Genomic DNA, 17,035 nt, shown 5'->3' with positions numbered 1-17,035 from the left:
ACACACATACGCTATATATATATATATATATATATATATATATATATATATATATATATTACACACATTCAGTACACACATATATTCTTACATGCTGTGATTACACAGGGACAGTTTCCTTGATTTATAATAATGGTTATTTTTAAAATGCAATCAGTAATCTTTGTCGCAGTTTCTATACATGTATGGTATTTTATTATACTCAGTGATAAGTCACGTTATATTTTTGAGTAATCCTCTTGTTCCTTAGCTGAAAGCGTAATCTACCTTTTAAAAATTAAAAATGTTTTTTCCCTTTCTGTATTTCCTTCTTGCATCATCGACAAGACTGTGCGTCTGCCAAAGAAAGGTAGTGGTATAGCCTGTACAGTAACACAAGTTGTCAATTGTCTTTGCATAGGACGTGACGTTGCATCACTAGTGCTTTCACAAACATTACCACCTACCGCACATACAACTTGAACACCTAATTCCCCTTCCATCACGGCCTCACTTTTTCCCAGTCATGTTGCTCAGATAGTGTGGGAGGAGCACAGTATTAGCAACAAAAAATTAGATTTTAAACTCTGCACCACCTCTGCAAACAGCTGAATTTCAACAACAGTAAATTCCAAGATGAAATATGGCGTTCTGTATCATGTATTTGAAAGTCAGGTCCCCTACTGTATGACACTAGGAACAGAAGATTTTTTTTTTGGCCTCTGGATCAGGCCTCTACAGCTTAATTAAACCCAACAAACTGACGTGTGACATGGCGGGTTTTCTAAGTTTTTGCAACTGAAAAATTATAAAAATTTTTAACCCCTTTACCCCCGAGGGTGGTTTGCACGTTCATGACCGGGCCAATTTTTACAATTCTGACCACTGTCCCTTTATGAGGTAATAACTCTGAAACGCTTCCATGGATCCCGGTGATTCTGACATTGTTTTCTCGTGACATATTGTACTTCATGTAAGTGGTAAAATTTCATTCATATAACTTGCGTTTATTTGTGAAAAAAGCGGAAATTTGGCGAAAATTTTGAAAATTTTGCAATTTTCCAACTTTGAATTTTTTTGCCCTTAAATCACAGAGATACAGCACACAAAAAAATTAATAAGTAACATTTCCCACATGTTTACTTTACATCAGCACAATTTTGGAACCAAAACATTTTTTTGTTAGGAAGTTATAAGGGTTAAAAGTTGACCAGCGATTTCTCATTTTTACAACTCCATTTTATTTTTACGGACCACATCACATTTGAAGCCACTTTAAGGGGTCTATATGATAGAAAATAACCAAAAGTGACACCATTCTAAAAACTGCACCCCTTAAGGTGCTCAAAACCACATTCAAGAAGTTTATTAACCATTCAGGTGCTTCACAGGAGTTTTTTGAATATTTAAAAAAAAATATTTCAGGTTCAATTGTTTTTATTTTACCAAGGGTAAAAGGAGAAATTGGACTGGAAAAGTTATTGTGCAATTTGTCCTGAATACGCTGATACCTGATATGTAGGGGGGAACCACTGTTTCGGCGCATGGCAGAGCTCAGAAGGGAAGGAGCGCCGTTTGACTTTTTCAATGCAAAATTGGCTGGAATTCTGATCGGACGCCATGTCACGTTTGGAGAGCCCCTGATGTGCCTAAACAGTGGAAACCCCCCACAAGTGACCCCATTTTGGAAACTAGACCCCCCCAAAGAACTTATCTAGATATGTGGTGAGAACTTTGAACCCACAAGGGCTTCACAGAAGTTTATAACGTACAGCGGTACAATTAACAAATCATTTTTTCCACAAAAATGATCTTTTCATCCCCAATTTTTATTTTCCCAAGGGTAACAGGACACTAAAAGTTATTGTGCAATTTGTCCTGAGTACGCCGATACCCCATATGTGGGGGTAAACCACTATTTGGGCGCATGGCAGAGCTAGGAAGGGAAGCAGTGCCATTTGACTTTTTTGGCTGGAATTGAGATCGGACACCATGTCCCGTTTGGAAAGCCCCTGATGTACCTAAACAGTAGAATCCCCCCACAAGTGACCCCATTTTGGAAACTAGACCCCCTAAGGAACTTATTTAGATGTGTGGTGAGCACTTTGAACTCCCCCAGTGCTTCACAGAAGTTTATAATGCCCGGGCGTGAAAATAAAAAAATCTTATTTTTTCCACAAGCATGATCATTTAGTCCCCAATTTTTATATTTTCCCAAGGGTACCAGGAGAAATTGGACCCCAAAAGTTGTTGTACAATTTGTCCTGAGTACACTGATACCCCATATGTGGAAGAAAACAACTGTATGGGCCCACGTCGGGGCTCGGAAGGGAAGTAGTGACGTTTTGGAATGCAGACTTTGATGGAGTGGTCTGCAGGTGTCATGTTGCCTTTGGAGAGCCCCTGATGTACACAGTGGAAACCCCCCACAAATGACCCCATTTTGGAAACTAGACCCCCTAAGGAACTTATCTAGATGTGTGGTGAGCACTTTGAACCCCCAAGGGCTTCACAGAAGTTTAAAACGCCCGGGCGTGAAAATAACAAAATCATATTTTTTTCCCACAAAAATGATATTTTTGCCCCCAATTTTTTATTTTCCTAAGGGCAACAGGAGAAATAGGACCCCAAAAGTTGTTTTACAATTTGTCCTGAGTAGGCTGATACCCCATATGTGGGGGTAAAACACTGTTTGGGCGCATGGCAGAGCTTGGAAGGGAAGGAGCACCATTTGACTTTTTCAACACAGAATTGGCTGGAATTGAGATCAGACGGCATGTTGCATTTGGAGAGCACCTGATGTGCCCAAACATTGGAAACCCCCAATTCTAACTTCAACCCTTACCCCAACACACCTCTAACCCTAATGGGAAAATGGAAATAAATACATTCTTTTAATTTTATTTTTTCCTAACTAAGGGGGTGATAATGGGGGGTTTGATTTACTATTTATGGTGGTTTTTATGTTTGGCAGCTGTCACACGCTAAAAGACGCTTTTTATTGTAAAAATAGTTTTTGCATCACCACATATTGAGAGCTATAATTTTTCCATATTTTGACTCACCGAGTCATGTGAGGTCTTATTTTTTGCGGGACGAGTTGACATTTTTATTGGTATCATGTTCCGGGCATGTGACATTTTTTGATCGCTTTTTGTTCCGATTTTTGGAACGCAGAATGAACAAAAACCAGCGTTTCATGAATTTCTTTTGGGGGGTGCGTTTACACCGTTACGCGTGTGGTAAAATTGATAAAGCGGTTTTATTCTTCGAGTCAGTACGGTTACAGCGATGCCTCATTTATGTAATTGTTTTATGTTTTGGTGCTTTTATGCAATAACAGTTTTATATAAAAAAATAATTATTTTGCATCGCTTTATTCTGCGAGCTATAACTTTTATTTTTTTCTCTGATGCTGTGTGGTGGCTCATTTTTTTTGCGGGACAAGATGACGTTTTCAGCGGTACCATAGATATTTATATGGGTCTTTTTGATCGCGCATTATTGCACTTTTTGTTCGGCGGTATGATAATAAATCATTATTTTTTGCTTCGCTTTTTATTTTTTAAAGGGGTTCGCTAAAGGGGTTAACTAATGGGACAGTCTTATAGGGTAGGTCGGTACGGACGCAGCGATACCAAATATGTGTACTTTTATTGTTTTGTTTTTTTATTTCCAAAAAATTAGGGAATTTTTTTTTTTTAAATTATTTTTACACTTTTTTTTAACTTTATTAGGTTGTCCCAGGGGGGACATCACTGTCCTGTGACAGATCGCTGATCTGTCACATCACAGATCACTGTGACAGATCAGCAGGTTTCCTCCTTGCCTGCACTTTGCAGGCACTGAGGAAGCCAGCTCCCTGCAGGCCCCCGAAGGTCCCTTTCGCCATCTTGGATCCGGGGACCTGCAGGGAAAGAGCCCCCCGCAGCAGCGCTGCACATTGCGCTGCTGTGGGGGGCTCAGGGAAGCACGGAGGGAGCCCCCTCCCTGCCGATGCTTCCCTTTAACCCCCGGTACACTGCGATAGTGTTTGATCACGGTGTGCAAGGGGTTAACGTGTCGGGGGAAGGTCCGTGACCGCCCCTGACACATAGTGCCGGGTGTCAGCTGTGATAATCCGCTGACATCCAGCCACGATCAGCGGCGCTCACCACGTGGGCGCCGCTGATCACGCTAGATGTACTATCCCGTCCATGGGCATAGGGGCCCGAGTCCCATGGACGGGATATTACGTCTGATGTCAGAAAGGGGTTAATGTGCCTTAAGTTTGCTGACAGGTTCATATCACTGTCACAAAATGACAACGTGGCATTCAGCAGCAGAAAAATTTTTAATCTTTTTTTTAATGCGCCTTAGGTCTGCAGACAGTTTCATATCATCACAGCATTAAATGACAAGGTGGGATACAGCAGGCTCTTTCACATTTAGCTTGTGAAAAAATATTAATTAGAATGCTATACTCGTGCATGGAGAACAACAGAAGCAGTGCACGACACACTTGGAGGACATGTGTCCTGCCGCTTTGTCTGTGGACATCAGTAATGGCTAAAAAAAAAAAAAAAAAGTGCTGGACAGTAGCGCGCTATACTATCTAACTGATATACAACCACCTAACTAGCTAAAATCTTGCTGTTAACAGTGCCAGCATCAGGAGCAGCCTCTCTGCACTGCTACATTGTCAAAATGGCGCTAAAACAAGATGTCCGCTATTTATATGGAGAGGGACACGTGATTTCAGCAGCCAATGACACAAGCCATTGTGTCAGGACATTGTGGGTGTTTCCTGCTCCCTGATTGGCTAGCCGCAATGTGCACACAGAGTTATGGAAAAAAAAGACTGTTTACAAGGACTCCGCCCCTCTGAGCTCTGAAAACCTCCTTGTGACGGACTCGGCTACTGCTGAGCCCATTTTCCTTTTTAGAGTGGACCCTCTGGGCCGTGGCACCCACCCACCTAGGGCAAGCTGACCTAGTGAGAACCCACCCCCTGTACAGGGAGTGTCAGGGGCAAGACCGAGGGGGTGAGCCACCACGGCAGCTGGACCAGACGGCCGGCTCAGGGGACACTATTGAGTGTCTGACAACAGGACGGACAGGATACCAAACATAAAGCGAGGTCACACAGTTTCTTCCTCAAACGTGGATTCACACTTTATTCAGGTGCAAGGCATAACAGGGAATCTGGTGCAGGGCACAAACAGTGAAACACGGCAGGATGCGTGCAAGGGCACGCCAAATGTTCCAGGCATAGCACGTGCATGAAAACATACCAGGGTCCAGGACAGGATACGTGATAGGGATCACACAAGAGTTCCTAGAAGGGATGCATGCTAGGACACACCAGGATCCAAGACAGGGTGCGATGGCATCGGACTCCGGACTACTGGCAACGACCGACAGGGTCCAGGAATCAGGCTGCAGACATCAGCCCCGGATATCAGGCCGTAGTCACCTGGTTCCGGACCTCTGGCAACGGTCGGCAGGTTTCAGGAATCCGGCAGGCAAGCCAAGGTTCAAGGCAGGGTGCGTGCTTGGAGCCACGTCAGGGTTCAAGGCAGAGTGCGTGCTTGGAGATACGCCAGGGTTCAAGGCAGGGTGCGTGCTTGGAGACACGCCAGGGTTCAAGGCAGGGTGCGTGCTTGGAGACACGCCAGGGTTCAAGTTCCCAGGACAGGGTTAGGGCCTGTGCGTGCAAGAGGGCACGACAGGGGACATGGCAAAGCCTGCGCGTACTTTTACAGAAGCACGGGGAGGTATGCCATGGGCAGGCGAGGGCCTGCGCGTGCTTTAGAGAGCACAGTGCGGAAACAGCGTGAAGTACAAGGGAGCACACAGGGCACGGCTGGGGCACTGGCTAGCTGATCAGGCTGCGGCACTGACAGACGGGCAAGACTCCAGCGAACCCGGCCAAGGCATGGCAGGCGACACAGCTGTCACTGACCGACGAGCACGGCTGAGGCACAAGCAGGCGGGCACGGCTAGGGCACAAACAGGAGGCTAGGAAGGCCAGGCGCATGCAAAGGGCACATGAAGAAACAGCGCAAGGGAAGACAAGAAGAGAAACAAGACAGAGCTTAGGCAGTGTACGGAACCAGGGACGGAAGCATAGGCAGAAACATGGAAACAGGTCAGAGCAAGAACAGAGCTAGCAGCGGAGCGTAGGCCGAAGCCCAGAGCCGAGCCAAGGGAGAACCTTGGGACTAGCCTAGAAATGTGCAAGAGAGCATAATAGGAAAGAGTCTAGCAGCGGAGCGTAGGCTGAAGCCCAGAGTCGGGCCAAGGCAGAGCCTTGGGACTAGACATGGAAAAGAGCACAAAAGGAAAGAAAGGAGGGATGGTGCGTGTGCCAGGGGGCACTACAGAGCACCATAGGAGAGAGCAAGGCAGAGCAAGCAAAGACTGAGACCATAGGGAGGAACAAGGCATAGCGAAAACAGGCAAGGAAGAGAATAACTGAAGGACTACAAGTCCAAGCAGGACAAGGACGAACATGGCACAACGGACAAACATAAGACAAGGCACGGGACAAGAGATGGAGTACGAAGCGTGTGCAGAGACGCACAGAATAGAGGGCGCGCCCCACAGACCAAGCAGCCATGCAGGGACACCACACAATACTCAGGCTGTGAGCACAGGAAGGGGCGGTCTAATATAGGGCACAGCACCTCCTTTTCTGGGTCAGGACCAGGGGAGCACTTCCTAGTTCAGATGCTCCAGGATCACAGAGCGCAGTCACATGATCAAGGTTTCAGACATGACGAGATGATTGCAGAACCAGACAGTGCAGGATCCTAGGAAAGGTTACATGATCAGAGTTTCAGACATGACGAGATGACCACAGAACCAGACAGTGCAGGATCTTAGGAAACGTCACATGATCAAGGTTTCAGACATGACGAGATGATTGCAGAACCAGACCGTGCAGGATCCTAGGAAAGACACATGATGATCATGGATTCTAGACATGACGCGAAGATCACAGAAGGCAAAACAGAAACGCAGGCATCTTGCAGCTCAGCAGACATGAGGTGAGTGTGCCCACTGCTCTAGGGAACAAGCAGGATAGCAGACATGAGATGCGCGTGCACACCGCTCCAGGGTCATGAGGTAAAACAGACATGGCGGACATAACAGACATGGCGAGCATGACACTCCTCCCCTCATCAAACACGTGGCAAACGCTCATGATACACCACCATTATCGTTGCTAAAGTGCTGAAAATACTTCTGTGGCAACGCAGATATTTTCCCGGATTTCTTTACCGAATGTTACCGATTTTTACCGATTTTATAAAATTTTGCTCGTGTTTCCGATCACGAATCCAAATGTGCCATATTCGTGCCGAATTTATGTTTGGCGATTGTTTTCTGAACAAATTCGCTCATCACTACTTAGGACCCTTGCACCCGTCACTATGGCCATTGAGGGCTTATTTTTTGCAGGACGAGCTGACGTTTTTAACCCCTTTCTGCCATGTGACATACGATCCCGTCCATGTGCCCTGGGACTTAATTCCCAGGGACGGGATAGTACGTCACAGAGATCAGCGGCGCCCACGTGGTGAGCGCCGCTGATCGCGGCCGGTTGTCAGCTGATTATCACAGCTGACACCCGGCACAATGTGTCAGGGGCGGTCACGGACCGCCCCCGACACGTTAAGCCCTTGCAGACCGCGATCAAACATGATCGCGGTGTACCGTGGGTTAAAGGGAAGCATCAGCAGGGAGGGGGCTCCCTCCGTGCTTCCCTGAGCCCCCCACAGCAGCGCAATGTGCAAAGCGCAGGCACGAGGAAGCCTTGTGCAGTGCCTGTGACAGATTGCTGATCTGTCGCAGTGATCTGTGATGTGACAGATCAGCGATCTGTCACATGACAGCTATGTCCCCCCTGGGACAATGTAATAAAGTTAAAAAAAAGGAAAAAAAGTGTAAAAATAATTTTTAAAAAATCGCTAAATAAATTAAAAAAAATATATATATTCCCTAATAAATTCATTTTTTGGAAATAAAAAAACAATAAAAGTACACATATTTGGTATCACCGCATCCGTATCGACCCGCCCTATAAAACTGTCCCATTAGTTAACCCCTTTAAAAATAAAATTAAAAAACGAAGCAAAAAATAATGATTTATTATCATACCGCCGAACAAAAAGTAAAATAACGCGCGATTAAAAAGACGCAAATAAATATCCATGGTACCGCTGAAAACGTCATCTTGTCCCGCAAAAAACGAGCCACCACACAGCATCATCAGCAAAAAAATTAAAAAGTTATAGCTTGCAGAATAAAGTGATGCAAAAATAATTATTTTTTATATAAAATTGTTTTCATTGCATAAACGCGCCAAAACATAAAAAAAGACATAAATGAGGTATAGCTGTAACCGTACTGACCCGAAGAATAAAACCGCTTTATCAATTTTACCGCACGCAGAACGGTGTAAACGCACCCCCCCAAAAGAAATTCATGAAGCGCTAGGTTTTGTTAATTCTGCGTCCCAAAAATCGGAATAAAAAGCGATCAAAAGATGTCACGTGCCCAAAAATGATACCAATAAAAACATCAACTCGTCCCGCAAAAAATAAGACCTCACATGAGTTGGTGGGTCAAAATACTGAAAAATTATAGCTCTCAAAATGTGGTGATGCAAAAACTATTTTTACAATAAAAAGCGTCTCTTAGCGTGCGACAGCTGCCAAACATAAAAACCCGCCGTAAATAAATAGTAAATCAAACCCCCCGTTATCACCCCCTTAGTTATGAAAAAATAATAAAATTAAAAAAATGTATTTATTTCCATTTTACCATTAGGGTTAGGGCTAGGGCTAGGGTTAGGGGTGTGTTGGGGGTTAGGGTTGGAGTTAGAATTGGGGGTTTCCACTGTTTGGGCACATCAGGTGCTCTCCAAATGCAACATGGCGTCAGATCTCAATTCCGGCCAATTCTGCGTTGAAAAAGTCAAATGGTGCTCCTTCCCTTCCAAGCTCTGCCATGCGCCCAAACAGTGTTTTACCCCCACATATAGGGTATCAGCCTACTCAAGACAAATTGCAAAACAACTTTTGGGGTCCAATTTCTCCTGTTGCCCTTAGGAAAATAAAAGATTGGGGGCAAAAATTTAATTTTTGTGGAAAAAAATGATTTTTTTATTTTCACGCCCAGGCGTTATAAACTTCTGTGAAGCACTTGAGGGCTCAAAGTGCTCACCACACATCTAGATAAGTTCCATGGGGGGTCTAGTTTCCAAAATGGGGTCACTTGTGGGGAGTTTCAATAGTTTAGGCACATTAGGGGCTCTCCAAATGCCACATGACACCCGCAGACCATTCCATCAAAGTCTGCATTCCAAAACGTCAATACTTCCCTTCCGAACCCCGACGTGTGCCCATACAGTAGTTTTCTCCCACATATGGGGTATCAGCGTATTCAGGACAAATTGGACAACAACGTTTGGGGTCCAATTTCTCCTGTTACCCTTGGGAAAATAAAAAAATTGGGGACTAAAAGATCATGTTTGTTGAAAAAATACGATTTTTTTATTTTCACGCCCGGTCGTTATAAACTTCTGTGAAGCCCTTGGGGGGGTTCAAAGTGCTCACTACACATCTAGATAAGTTTCTTAGGGGGTCTAGTTTCCAAAATGGAGTCACTTGTGGGGGGTTTCCACTGTTTAGGTACATCAGGGGCCAGAGGCGTATCTAGGCTTTCTGGCACCCGGGGCAAGAATTTGTTTCGGCGCCCCCCCCCCCCCCCAGGTACATATGCGACTTGCACACTTAGCCATGTACCCACGAGCTGCTCTCCCTAATGCTCTCAATGTCCAGTAAAATACTGAAAGCAGGATGAGATGCTCGTTGTCACAAGACCATAACTATGAAAATCGCATATGAGTGAGGTGTCCATGTGATGACACTGGAACCTGCAGAGCTGAATCCTGACATTGCAGCTTCTGAATTCTCACAACGAATGCACTGCACACTTTTAGGATTCTCCCTTGCCGATGTACAGTCAGCACAGCACAAGTATGTGATTTATATATTTCTATCCACATTCTGACTAGACGTGTCCGGCCTCGCTCTGTTCATTTTCATTGAGTGACGCCACACACGTCTAGTCAGCATGTGACCGTAGGTATGTATATTACCAGCACAAGAGAATCCTAACAGCGTTCAAGCGGCACTGTGAGAATTCAGAAGTCTGCAGTCACATAGAATGACTGCAGACTCATCACTGACCTGGACAACCCCTTTAATGTTCCTAACATAAATAAAATTAAGAGAATAAGTCAGTGTCACAAATATTATTTACATCCAGGTACCTTATAGATGACGTCGTCTCTGGAGTCGTCCTCCTTTTCTTCTTCTTGTCCAGACCCCATGATGCGTTTTCTTATCCACATCTCGTCTCTGCAGACTTCCATCTTCTCCGGTCTTCTGCAGCAAATCTCCACACGATGCCCTTAAAGATAGAAGTGTCATTATAATTCTCCCAAATAAAAATATCTGTAATATACTGTCGCCTCACACTATTCCCCTCCCTCCTCGTACTGTTTCCTCTAACATCCCACCTGTTCACCATACTGTCTCCTCATATATTTACCCCCACACTCTCTATACTGTCTGCTCACACATTCCCCTGACTCCCCATACTGTGTCTGCACACATCCCATCATCCTCACTCCCCATACTGTGTCCACATACATTTTTCCCATCGCTACTCATACTGTGTCCACATACATTTACCCGTTCACACCCCTTACTGTCTGCACCCATCCCCCATACTGTTTCCTCATACATACATATTCTTCATTGTGTCCTCAAATCTCCCCACACATTAAATCCCCCCACTCCAAATCCCCCATCCCCAGTCCGCCACACACATTAAGTACCCCCCATCCCCACTCCAAATCCCCCCACACATTAAATCCCTCATCCCCACTCCAAATCCCTCACACAATAAATAACCCCCCATCCCCACTCCAAATCCCCCCACACATTAAGTATCCCCCATCCCCACTCAATAACCCCGTCCCTACTCCCAAATCCCCCCACACATTATGTACCCCCCACACATTAACCCCCATCTCCACTCATTAACCCCCCACACATTAACCCCATATCCACTCATTAACCCCATCCCCACATTAACCCCCATATCCACTCATTAACCCCCATCCCCACATATTAACCCCCACATATTAACCCCCACATATTAACCCCATCTCCACTCATTAACCCCTATCTCCACTCATTAACCCCCACACATTAACCCCCCCACTCATTTACCCCATCCCCACATTAACCCCCATCCCCACTCATTAACCCCCATCCCCACTCATTAACCCCCATCCCCACACATTAACACCATCTCCACTCATTAACCCTCTACTCATTAATCCCCCCCACTCATTAACCCCCATCCCCACATTAAGCCCCCATCTCCACTCATTAACCCCCCACTCATGAACACCCCCCATCTCCCATCTTCGGTGGTTCTTCAGCTCCACAGAGGAGCACACTTACCACCAGCGTTCGCTCTGGGCGCCGGGGAGTGACGTCAGCAGCGTGATCACATGACCTGATCACGCTGCTGACGTCGCTCTGACCCGGCGCTCTGGTAAGAGCTTCAATTGTACTGGCGTCTGTATAGACGCCAAGTACAACAATTGCTGCCTGGGAGCCGGCGCGGCCTCCTCTGCGCCGGCTGTCAGCTTGACAGCTGACACAGAGAACAGCCGACACACAGGACGGAGGGCGGCAGAACGCAGCCGCCAGGGAGGACACTGCAGACCGCTGCATTAGGTGGCCTGACTGCACCCCCCTGCTGGCTGCGCCCGGGGCAACTGCCCCGGCTGCCCCCCCCTGGATACACCCCGTCAGGGGCTCTCCAAAAGCAACATGACACCCGCAGACCATTCCATCAAAGTCTGCATTCCAAAACGTCACTACTTCCCTTCCGAGCCCTGACGTGTGCCCATACAGTAGTTTTCTCCCACATTTGGGGTATCATCGTACTCAGGACAAATTGGACAACTTTTGGGTCCAATTCCTCCTGGTACCCTTGGGAAACTTGGTGACTAAAAGATCATGTTTGTGGAAAAAATACGATTTTTTTTATTTTCACGCCCGGGCGTTATAAACTTCTGTGAAGCACTGGGGGGTTCAAAGTGCTCACCACACATCTAGATAAGTTCCTTGGGGGGTCTAGTTTCCAAAATGGTGTCATTTGTGGGGGGTTTTTACTGTTTTGGTATATCAGGGGCTCTCCAAACGCAACATGGTGTCCGATCTCAATTCCAGCCAAAAACGTCAAATGGCGCTGCTTCCCTTCTGAGCTCTGCCATGCGCCCAAATAGTGGTTTACCCCCACATGTGGGGTATCAGCATACTCAGGACAAATTGCACAATAACTTTTAGTGTCCTGTTACCCTTGGGAAAATAAAAATTGGGGGTGAAAAGATCATTTTTGTGGAAAAAATATGATTTTTTTAATTGTACCGCTGTACTTTATAAACTTCTGTGAAGCCCTTGTGGGTTCAAAGTTCTCACCACATATCTAGATAAGTTCCTTGGGGGGTCTAGTTTCCAAAATGGTGTCACTTGTAGGGGGGTTTCTACCGTTTAGGTACATCAGGGGCTCTCCAAACGTGACATGGCGTCCGATCTGAATTCCAGCCAATTTTGCATTGAAAAAGTCAAACGGCGCTCCTTCCCTTCTGAGCTCTGCCATGCGCCGAAACAGTGGTTCCCCCCCACATATCAGGCATCAGCGTACTCAGGACAAACTGCACAATAACTTTTGCAGTCCAATTTCTCCTGTTACCCTTGGTAAAATAAAGAAACCTGAAGTATTTTTTTTGCGAAAAAAGTTAAATGTTCATTTTTTTTAAATATTCAAAAAATTCATGTGATGCACCTGAAGGGTTAATAAACTTCTTGAATGTGGTTTTGAGCACCTTGAGGGGTGCAGTTTTTAGAATGGTGTCACTTTCGGGTATTTTCTATCATATAGACCCCTCAAAGTGGCTTCAAATGTGATGTGGTCCGTAAAAATAAAATGGTGTTGCAAAAATGAGAAATCGCTGGTCAACTTTTAACCCTTATAACGTCCTAACAAAAAAAAAAATTTTTGTTCCAAAATTGTGCTGATGTAAAGTAAACATGTGGGAAATGTTAGTTATTAAGTTTTGTGTGTGACGTATCTCTGTGATTTAAGGGCATAAAAATTCAAAGTTGGAAAATTGCGAAATTTTAACATTTTTTGCCAAATTTCCGTTTTTTTCACAAATAAATGCAAGTTATTTGAATGAAATTTTACCACTAACATGAAGTACAATATGTCACGAGAAAACATTGTCAGAATCACCAGGATCCATGGAAGCGTTTCAGAGTTATTACCTCATAAAGGGACAGTGGTCAGAATTGTAAAAATTTGCCCGGTCATGAACGTGCAAACCACCCTTGGGGGCTAAGGATACCATTTATGTGCAGATACGATCTTTTGATCACCCGTTATTGCATTTTAATGCAATGTCGCGGTGACCAAAAAACTGTAATTCTGGCGTTTCAATTATTTTTCCCGCTACGTCGTTTAGTATTCGGGTTAATTCCTTTTTTTTATTGATAGATCGGACGATTTTGAGCGCGGTGATACCTAATATGTGTATGACTCGATTGGCTCTGCTACATATACAGTTGTGGCCAAAAGTATTGAGCCCCATACAGCCCCCCCAAATGCGGCATGAGCCCCACACACAGACTCCCTCATATGTGACATGAACCCCAGAGCCTTCCCATATACAGTATCAGCCACACACAGCCTCCCTATATATACAGCATGAGCCCCACACAGCCTCTCTACAGTTGTGGCCAAAAGTATTGACACCCCTGCAATTCTGTCAGATAATACTCAGTTTCTTCGTGAAAATGATTGCAAACACAAATTCTTTGGTATTATTATCTTCATTTAATTTGTCTTAAATGAAAAAACACGAAAACTCCAAAAATGGGCCAGACAAAAGTATTGGCACCCTCAGCCTATTACTTGGTTGCACAACCTTTAGCCAAAATAACTGCAACCAACTGCTTCCGGTAACCATCAATGAGTTTCTTACAATGCTCTGCTGGAATTTTAGACCATTCTTCTTTGGCAAACTGCTCCAGGTCCCTGATTTTTGAAGGGTGCCTTCTCCAAACAGCCATTTTTAGATCTCTCCACAGGTGTTCTATGGCAGGGGTCCCCAACCACCGGTCCACTGCCCAGCACTGGGCCGTTGCAGTGCCCTTGCCGGTCCGCCGACACAAGGGGAGCCGGCGGCGGTGCAGCAGCTGATACTCACCTAGCGGTCCCTGTCGGTGCGGCGGCTTCATCCAGCGCTGAGCGGTCAAGTGTACCGCTCATTTAAGGTCATGAATATGGACGCCACTCATCTCCCATAGGCGTGGCGTCCATATTCATAGACCTTAATGAGCGGTAGCACGTGACCGCTCCGCACAGGAGCTGAAGCGCCGTGAGATGCAGGGAGGGAAGTTCAGCGACGGGAAGGAATAATAATAAATTTTATTTCTATAGCGCCGACATATTCCGCAGCACTTTACATTTCAGAGGGGATTTGTACAGACAATAGACATTACAACATAACAATAATCACATAGATCATAACAGATACCAAGAGGAATGAGGGCCCTGCTTGCAAGCTTACAATCTATGAGGAAAAAAAGAGGAGACACGAAAGGTGGGTGGTAACAATTGCCCTGATTGTATGGACCAGCCATAGTGTTAAGTGTGTAACAGTACGGATGCAGAGGGCTAATGGATGCATAAAGCATGTGGGAACATGATGCGGGGAAACTGGTTATGGTAAAAAACTTTTGGCTGTGCCACATAGGGATAGATTAGGTTAATGTGTTGAGGCGGTAGGCCAGTCTGAATAAATGAGTTTTCAGGGCACGCTTAAAATTGTGGGGATTGGGGACTAATCGTATTGACCTGGGAAGTGCATTCCAAAGAATTGGCGCAGCATGTGTATAGTCTTGAAGACGTGAGTGGGAGGTTCTGATTATTGAGGATGCTAACCTCAGGCAGGTCATCAGCAGAACGGAGGGCGCGGGTAGGATGGTATACTGAAACAAGGGAGGAGATGTAGGGTGGTGCTGAGCAATGAAGTGCTTTGTGGGTGAGGGTAATAAGTTTGTACTGGATTCTGGAGTGGATGGGTAGCCAGTGTAATGAAGGTCAGTGATGTGAGGGTAAGTATGATGGGGGAGGATGGGGGAGCCGAGCCGAGCCATATATACAAGGGAGGGAGAGTGGGAGCAGAGCCATATATACAGGGGAGGGAGGGTGGGAGCGGAGCCATATATACAGGGGAGGGAGAATGGGATCATAGCCATATATACAAGAGAGGGAGAGTGGGAGCAGAGCCATATATACAGGGGAGAGTGGGAGCGGAGCCATATATACAAGGGAGGGAGAGTGGGAGCAGAGCCATGTATACAGGATGGGACAGGGGAGCCATGCATACAGGATGGGAGAGTGGGAGCGGAGCCATGTATGCAAGGATGGGAGAGTGGTAGCGGAGCCATATATACAGGTGAGGGAGAGTGGGAGCGGAGCCATATATACAGGGGAGAGTGGGAGTGGAGCCATATATACAAGGGAGGGAGAGTGGGAGCAGAGCCATGTATACAGGATGGGAGAGTGGGATCGGAGCCATGTATGCAAGGATGGGAGGATGGGAGCAGAGCCATGTATACAAGGATGGGACAGGGGAGCCATGCATACAACAGGGGGAGCCACACAGAGCTGGACAGGACGGGGGGAACCACACATACATTTTCTGATGATTAGAAAATAATCAGCATGTACAGTACTCCAGTGCTCAATGCTCCATTTCCTTGTAGGTTCCAATCATCATTAGTAGTGACGGTCATCAGTAGAAGTAGCCCAGTGCTCCCACTGGAACAGAGACACAAGCCAGGTACTCCCACTCATTCAAAACCTATGGTGAGTTGAGTCACATTATAAATGTTATAATTACATGATAAGTATGCACTGCTAAACTACAACCGCGTCCATAGCCCTGCCCCCTTATGACTAAAGCCCCGCCCCTGTCACACCTCCATCCCCGCCCTGCCGGGCCATGGAAAAATGGTCTTGCTTGAAGCCGGTCCCTGGTGCAAAAAAGGTTGGGGACCACTGTTCTATGGGATTCAGGTCTGGACTCATTGCTGGCCACCTTAGAAGTCTCCAGTGCTTTCTCTCAAACCATTTTCTAGTGCTTTTTGAAGTGTGTTTTGGGTCATTGTCTTGCTGGAAGACCCATGACCTCTGAGGGAGACCCAGCTTTCTCACACTGGGCCCTACTGTTAGGAGTGGCGGAAGACACTAAATAAAAATAAATAAAGTGCCTTCGCCTCTCGGGGTCCACCGTGCGGTGGATGGAAAAAACGCTGCTAAAAGAGGCAGAGCACTTTGGCGGTTATGTGCACAGGGTTTTAACTGCACCCAGTGCACTGAAGCAAGCTCTGTTATGCTCACAGAGCTGCAGGCAGAAAGCATAAACTAAATGCTGAGTCTGTTCAGGGTCACAGACTTTCAGCGATGCAGACACGGTATTAAGGGTCACAGGAGTAGCCTTAGCAGGACTACGTCTAGACCTACCGTAAAATGAGGTGCGTGGCGTTGCAACTGCGGACGTGAACATAAGCTGCAACTGCAGCGCGGCAAGACCTGAGCCGCTGGCAAGGCGCTGCAATAACGCTGGCGCAATGCAGACGCTAAGCTGCTGAGCAAGATGGAGCTAAGGCGTGCTGGCTCTAGCGCTGCTACTGGCTGAACCCAAACACTCATACAATCGTATTATCAGAGGGAAGGGGTTTCTTAATAAGTCAGTCATCAGTCCAAGCATCCATGACCATACATACAGCAGCAAGTATGAAAATACTAGCGCATGGCGGAACAGCCATGCGCGCTTTTTATACCGAACGGGACCTTCCGGAAATCTCCAAGGCTCAAGGAAGAGCCAATGGGATTCGACACAGGACCTGAG

Source organism: Dendrobates tinctorius, unplaced genomic scaffold, assembly GCF_039654945.1.
Source record: "Dendrobates tinctorius isolate UK_male_01 unplaced genomic scaffold, ASM3965494v1 ptg000069l, whole genome shotgun sequence".
Taxonomy (NCBI): domain Eukaryota; kingdom Metazoa; phylum Chordata; class Amphibia; order Anura; family Dendrobatidae; genus Dendrobates; species Dendrobates tinctorius.
This window is presented reverse-complemented; position numbering follows the sequence as displayed.